The following is an 8215-nucleotide window of genomic DNA, read 5'->3' on the forward strand; positions in this document are numbered from 1 at the left end:
CCCGGACACGCCCGTGCAATGTCCGAATTGGACAAATCAACACTTTTTGGGGGAGTTGGAACTGCTGATACTTTCAAATCTGGAGGTTACTGCACATCCAGGCCCAAAAAAACATGGCGGCTTCAGACCCCGAACTTGTTTCCTCAGAAACGCCTGAACGCCCCAGAATGCGGAAGTAAACGCCGAAAAAAAAGGATCCGCTGTCGACTGTGCCGTCATGGATTGTAAAAGCAGGTTATGAAGCACGGCGTTTCAGTCAATTAATTTAAACTTTCACCATAATTCCATAATTTTTTCCTTCATTTAATATAACCTTGAGGACAGTAGAAAAAGTTAAGTTTAATGCTTTGCTTCACTAAGTAATAAAAATCGCTAATTTGTTGAAAAAAAAATTCGGATTTCACTACAGATTTTGTCACCAGATCCGATTCTCAAAATCCGACATAATATTTCGATTAGGAATCTGAATCAGTCGGTGAGAGTAGATCGCGTTTCCAAATCGAGGCATGCTTGAATCGGCCTTATTCAGATGACGTCACTGGTCACGTGACTGTGGCAGCTCCGCCATATTGAGCGGCAAGAAAGTATACTTCGTGCAGAGCAACCGATTGTCTCCACTTCAACTGCACCGTTATTTCCAAGCAAGCGATTTTTTTTTTCTGCAAATGGGTAAGAGTTGTTGTGCCCCGGGATGTACTAAAGGCTCTGGAGTGCAGTTTTACCGCTTTCCCGCCGATGTCGACCGACGAAATCTTTGGATATCGGTTCTGAGAAGAGAAAAATGGCGACCTTGGCGAACCTGACTGGTTGTGCGGCCTTCATTTTATCTCCGGTATGTAACTAATTTCTGATACGTTATTTCAGTAGTTGTTATTAAATCGCCGGTGGTTACAAAATATTGTCTGATTTGTATCATTAAAATGCATTATATCCCTTGTTTTATTGACAGAATGAGATCGGCGAGATCGCCTTTCAAACAGCTGTCTTAAGTAAAGGCCCGGTCACACCTTGATGTTTTAGCCAGCGATGGCAACGTATTAAAATGTATGTAAAACGCTGGCTTACGTTGAACTTTTGATGTTTTTTTTTTAAGATTCGGACGTATTCATAACGAGTTGGTCGTATGCATAACATATTAGTAATGGACACAGAACGTTTCGTTGTGTTATAGATAACTTATACCAACGAATGCTGAACCTGTTGTCGGCCTACACAACCGATGCCCAACGATAGTCTAACTTAGGCATAGCGCGTTGCACGCATCGCCGACGATGTCGTGACGTAGCCTATTAAAAGGCTGACGCACAACGATTCGAATCATAACTGCCGTAGAAATGGAAGTGACAACATCGCGGTCACACCTTGGCGATCTTGCCAGCGTATGCCGACCTAAGAAAAATGTGTCTAAAACGTTGGGGGCACGTCAAATACGGTATGAGTAAGTTTGGTATACGTGAGTACAACGCTAAAGTACGCTATCATACGTCGTAGTAAGTAGAGTACGTCAAGAAATTTTAAACATGTTCAAAATTTTACGACGTACTCGGCGTATGACACACGTTCCGCATGCGATGGGGATAAGTTTTACACACGATATGTGGACGCTTACACACGTCCACAAAGGCTACTTATAAGCTACTCATAAGTCGAAACACGTCTCAGTAATGTCTTTTTTTACGCGAAACTTATTTCTAACTTGTGTTTGACGTGCTTTGAACCAATTCTTTACGTAGCCCCAACACACATCGACGTATGTAGACGTATTCCAATGACGTCTTCCGGTCGACAAAAAAAAAAAAATGAACGTGTTTCTAGGTTACAACTGCCATATAAAGACGTGTTCCCAGCGGTTTTGGGAATTGGTATATAAAAATGCTGCTCATAAAAGGGAACCCAACAGTGTTTTCGAGTCCTTTTTGAGTCGATGTCCATGTCAGCAGTAACAGTATCAGTATTAGTATTAGTATTAGTAGTAGTTTGTTCATGTTGGCAGTAGTAGGTGAGTGTGAGGGGGAGGGTGTGGGTTATGATGGATCGTCCTTGCGTCCGCGTGTCCACGAGTAGGTTCATAGGCTGCCACTCAACGATTTAAATGGCTGCATCTCCACTATTGAAAGTAGACGCTTGCGCTCAACAATTGGATTTTTTTTACACTCAACGGCTTTTAAACGGTACCACTCAGCTATTTTCATTGTTTACAATGAACGATTTAAATTGCTGTCACTCGCCTTTGTTTTTTGACGCTGGCGCTCGGAAATTTTAATCGTTTCTATTGAACGTGTTAAATCGCTCAAACTCGACTATTGAAAGTAGACGTTTGCGCTCAACAATTGGATTTTTTTTACACTCAACGACTTTTAAACAGTACCACTCTGCTATTTTCATTGTTTACAATGAACGATTTAAATTGCTGTCACTCGCCTTTGTTTTTTGACGCTGAGGTTTTGAAATTTGAAGCGTTTCTTCTGAACGTGTTAAAACGCTCAAACTCGACTATTTTAAATAGACACTGCCGATGGACAATTGGAATCATAGCCAAGCTAGACATCGAAGTGTGAACATCCTCGTCATGCCGAAGAAAAGTTTGAAGAATGCTGCAAATAAGTGTCCTGGCCGTGGCCGTGGACGCTGACGCAAGGACGATCCATTATACCGACGTCTTTCAGCCTATGAGTAACTTAAAAGTAACGTCTGTCGACGTGTGGCAAGGATCGCGTAACGTGCCAACAACACGTTAATCATAGGTTAGAAATAAGTTTCAGGTACGCTAAACATTACCTCAGCGTGTCTCAACTTATGATTAACTTACAAGTAGCATGTGTTGACGTCTGTCAACGATCGCAGACCGTGCATACAACTTGTAGCCAGCGTAGCGGAACGTGTGAGTCATACGCCGGCATACGTCGTGAAATTTCAAGCATGCAAAAATTTGAGGACAACCGAAAAGTACAACGTTTAAAGCCAACGTACAACGACGTATGGCAGTGTTTTTCAGCATGCTCTCAATGTTATCAAAACTTACCCATAACGTATTCAACGTGTGCCAGCGTTTTAGAAAAAAAATTCAAAAATCGGCATACTTTGGCTAAAACGTCAAGGTGTGACCGGGCCTTAACGCGCACAGTTCTGAGTTGTCTCACCACAGAAAGTCACATCGATATGTATTTAATACATGAAAAACTAGCACTTGGAAATATCCACAGCAGTGTAGCATTACACCGAATGTTTGTCATGGAAAAAATATCATGTATCTGGAAGCAAACTGACTAACGAAGATTTTCTACAAACTTAGCATTTCGACAAGAGCTTCACTTGAAATTAACTTGTGGCAGCAGTCGGGTTAAAAAAAAGTGACGTTGGTTGCTGAACAAAACGAGCAACAACGATAATACAATAATGGTGAAATGAAAGAAAACAGGCTTACCTTTGCCCTCACAATAATACAGTTCTTGTCAGCTTTCGTTGAGATTATGTCACTAACAAACCCGGCGACATAATATGAGTAAGCGTCCAAACTCTTGAAGGCTTTCAGGCTGGCTTGAGTGTAAGGACTCGGCGTTTCAACAAGGTAAACATAGATATCATGGAAAACTATTTGAGGCCAAATTTTCCTTTCTGTTGTCCATTTATCCTTTGAAATAATATAAGGATCTTCACTAAGACCACACAGCTTCAGCTTTTCGCAGCACCTCTTCTTAGAAATATCATCTAATCCAGTGTTTCTCAACCGGGGTTCCCCGGAACCCTATTGTTCCGCAAGAGGTCGCTAGGGGTTCCGCGAAAAACAGTAATAAATAGGCTAATGTATTTTTGAGTACTTTTTGTTTTTATTTAATATTCGTAATTTTACTATACATGTACGGCATATTGTTGGAAACTCCTTGGTTATTATAATAGAGGCTTCAACCTCTTTTATTATTTATAATTATAACAACCATAGGGAATGTATTTAACGATGTCTATATGGCGCCAGTGTGAAACCGCCCTCACTGGTTAGTGGACGTCCTGTACGCGGTGGATTTTTGAAGAATATATTATATTTACCACGTGAACTACGATAAAAATATAAAAGAGCTCGATATTAATAATGGTATATAATAATTTTTATGCAGGGGTTCCCTGAGACATGAAAACTATTTGGTAATTCCACATAATAATGGACATGAAGCATAAAATTTGAAAATGTATTTTTCAAATGGATTTGTGTTGGACTGTGTTTCATTAGGTCTGAATTTTCATAATTTATGCGATATTTACTCCGTGAATGATGTCACGTGATTTGGTGGCCATCTTGAAAGAACTGCCTCAACGTCTTCCAACGGTAAGTCATTCTGTCTGTTATCATTTTGTCGAAAATGTTACATCCGTTACAGTGAACTGTTCAAAATATTTTAACAAACAACAGACAGATCGTATCGTTGGAATATAGAAAGTATGCTACTAATGCTTAGTTTGCTTACCGTGAATGAAAGGTATACTACAAATTCGTTATTTCGCAGGATTTAAGAATTGTGCTATTTCCAGTTTTAGTTGTGTCCATTTCGATGTTACGTCCGTTACGCCTCTTAAATGTTAATTTTTGCTTTAGTAGTAGACTACACGGTGGGGTCTGTACCAATATCAGAAAGCCATAGAGACTAATTACGATATGTAATAAAGAAACTCTCTGTAATATGGCCAACCTTTTCAAAATTTCAACATTAATGTTGCAATTTTTGTCTCAATGTTATGTCCGTTATGCTGGAATTACCCTATTTCAAGGGTTCCACAAGGGTAAAAAGGTGAGAAACGCTGATCTAATCCATGGAAATAGCCCAGAAGTTCGTGTGACACGTGCGTGGTAGCCATGATTTTTTTTTGCCACTCAATATGGCGGAGCCTTACCTTCCGCTGTGACTTCACTTGCTTAGTGCATAGAGACTATAGGCCAAACATAATGGCGGCTGAAGACTCCAGCAAGCGCAGAGGGTGGTACGTCATCTTGGGAAGGTTCATTTTGGGGTTTTTTGTGATCAGCACCATCTAAATTATCTTCATAACGGGTGTTTTAATTAACCCAAACACTCAATTTTCACTCTTGCACCTCCTTGAAGTTTTCTTCGTATGCATGCAAAGTTTCAGGTTGCTTGGTTTTTATAGTTTTGGAGTTATGGAGGAGACGCACACACGCACACACGCACACACTCACACATATTGCCTTTTATTGGTATACTAGACGACCCATGAACCCGTTGGGTTCCCGTTGTGACAGCGATTGTTGAAAAAATCATTTCAAGAAGAAAAAAAAAGATAGCTCCAGCGAACTATACCGCTGAGGTTGTTTGCATTGATCAAATTCTCCCAAAGAGTACTTGACTGAATCGGGAATTGATTTTTGAATAATTTTTTTCGTTGCCCGATTTGAACGAAGCTTGACACTGCACACTGCAGGAGAATGATGAGTAAAGCATGAGTCACATTTGCTCTACGGCTAGGATACGGTGGCCGTATCCCCCTGAATTGACAAACGTACGGCGGCCGCAGAGTTTCTGAGGTGGCCTCAGGGTGGCCCTATGCCGTATGGCTATCTTTTACAGGCCGTAGGGGTCTCCGTGGAATTAAAGCGCGGAGTTATAACTTTTCATTTCGAGGTTGGCTGAAGCAATTCGACAAGCCGTAGCCATGACGTAGATGTGTTCCACATCGACCGTACGGTGGGCTTGCGTTATTCGTGCGTTTTCCGTAGGCTCTTATCAATGAAAAATGAATTTTGCCAACCGCCAAAAAATTACGACGGCTGCACTATTTCCACGTTCGCCTTAGGGCCCCCCTGCGGGCACCTTGAGGCTACCTTGCGTCTGCCTTGAAAATTATATGGCCACCGTGCGACATCAAATCAAAGACCGTACGGCACCCCCACGTTTTCGGTCTCCACAATTTCTAAATACCCCGTGCGGCTACCCAAAAATAAAAACATATGTGACTGCTACATTGTGTGACGTGGAAATACTGCGGCCGCCCTATAATTGCTCGTGGCTGTAGATTTTTCGACCCTACGGCCGCCGAGCCAAATGTGACAAGCATAAGGTGGGCCAAACATTTTTGCGCTGTCCTGTACCAATTTGGTTGTATTTCAGAACATGCATACATAAATACCGACATACAAGATACAAGATGAGAGTTTTAGTAATATATAGAGAGAGACAGAGACAGAGACATAGAATGAGAATGCAGAGGATGGAGTGAGGGGTGGGGAGAAGTTTCCTTCTGTATCCATCCACCCAAACCCTCCCCACCCACATTTTTTGTTCAATTCTCCTTCCATTTTGTCCTTCAACTCTGCTGTTGTTGTCGACCCCCCCCCCATTCCCTCCTCCCTCCCCACTCACTGCTGTTTCTTTTTTCCTGTTGCATCATGATCTGTTCAGTTTTCTCGCTCTTCCACAAGCCTAAACTCCTGTATACAAAAAACTGTCATAGGTTGGCAACCATTTTGCAGGCTTGACAGATCAAAAGGTCTATTTCTGTGTTGAAGTTCCTTGGAAGGGAAGTCATCTCTTATCTACCATGTATTTTGTGAACCGTGGTGTCCGTACGTGCATTCGTCTGACTCCAGTTTATGGCTGCCGCTTCCCTCGCTGCATTTGAAAAGCCCAACATTCACCTTTGAAATGACAGGAGAACAGGCATGAATAATGTTGATGCCCAATTTTATTTCGCAAGCAGGATATTTTGCCCTCTTTTTAAACAAATCCAACCTCCACCACCCGATGTTGCACCTCCATTTTGCAGTGGGTGGTATAAGTAGTTCAGTGCTTTGGCTTTGAGTGAAAGCAAGAGTGCAACACAATTGACCTTTTTAAAGTCCATTAAATATGATTGAAATTGATTGAATAACTTGAACCTTTCCCATCACTGGGGTTGGGTAGGCCAACTCTTACGAGTATAAGATATTTCACTCTCTCTCTTTATTTGATGTACCATACTATGTTACAGTGCTGCTGATGCAACTGCCTGAGCAAGGGTTATACTGGGTGGTTTCCATTGTCTTCCCAGCAGTATTTATGGCAGGAATTTGGCGATGGTGCAGGCGATAGCTCATCCACTCTTAGCGGATCACACCGTGGGATCTTTATGTCTACCAATTAATGCCGGCCTACAGGTCACCCAGTTTAACGCCGTCCGAGGGAGGCACACACATTGATGAACTTGAAAGGCACTCGGGAGAGCACATCCCTCCACCAGGCTGAACAGTTTACATTTTGGATCCTATTGAGAGGCCGGATCTGGATCCGGACCTGAACCAATATCAATTTGGCTTGTTCTTGTTGCTTAATCAACTCGTCCATCTAGTTTTATCATAACCTGTCCGCACCGTTTTGAAATATCATGCTATAAATCGTTTTTGGCCCCATTTCTCAGTGGTGAAGAATCACGAAAAAAAATTCAAAAATCCTCGTATTCGGATTTTAATATTCACCAAAATCTCATCGATTCAGACTTTTCACACACCCAACCTGTCCACAATGTTTCGTCCAAATCCGCACATTACTTTATGAGATATCACGCAATGTATCGGTTTTGGTCCTATCATTCAATGGTGAAGAATCATTTCAAAAATTCCAGTGTCTGGATCCTGACCAAAAATGTTCGTTGCTGCACTTGGCCGGTCAACTACATACACAAAAAATTTCAGAACGATTGCTTTGAAACGATGGACAAAAATCGTATGACAGGCAAACAAACAGATGCAACAAGCCTCCATACAGTACTTGGAAAAATTATTTTGCCAAGTAACAGACAGGAATGATAATCACCCTGCCTGTGAAACACCAGGATGACAGTTTATCACTCGGTTGGGATTCAAACCCAGGCAAGACAGCTGAGATGTTGGGGAGAGTGTGTACAGCTGAGCGGTAGGGGAGTGTGTGTATCTCGAAGGTCATCTTGTCAGCCCAAAGAAAGTTCACTCTATCTGGATAATTAATATAAAATGGTTGAAAACTTTGTTTTGCTTCTGCACCATACTGCCTTCATCAATTTTTACAGGTCTGTGTTGTTTATAACCTGTATTTTGTTATATCACTCGTCCCGAGACAAAGTGTCAGATATGTCGACATTCCCAAGCTTCAGAACAACCTTTGACCATGATTGGTTGGCCATTAAATCACACAAAGCACAACAACTCAACCACTCATGAATGGACACTCCTTTTATTTATTTTTGGTACTCCAAT

This window comes from Eptatretus burgeri, chromosome 2 (genome assembly GCF_056783735.1).
Source record: "Eptatretus burgeri isolate ZD-2024b chromosome 2, Ebu_testis_v1, whole genome shotgun sequence".
NCBI classification, from domain to species: Eukaryota; Metazoa; Chordata; class Myxini; order Myxiniformes; family Myxinidae; genus Eptatretus; species Eptatretus burgeri.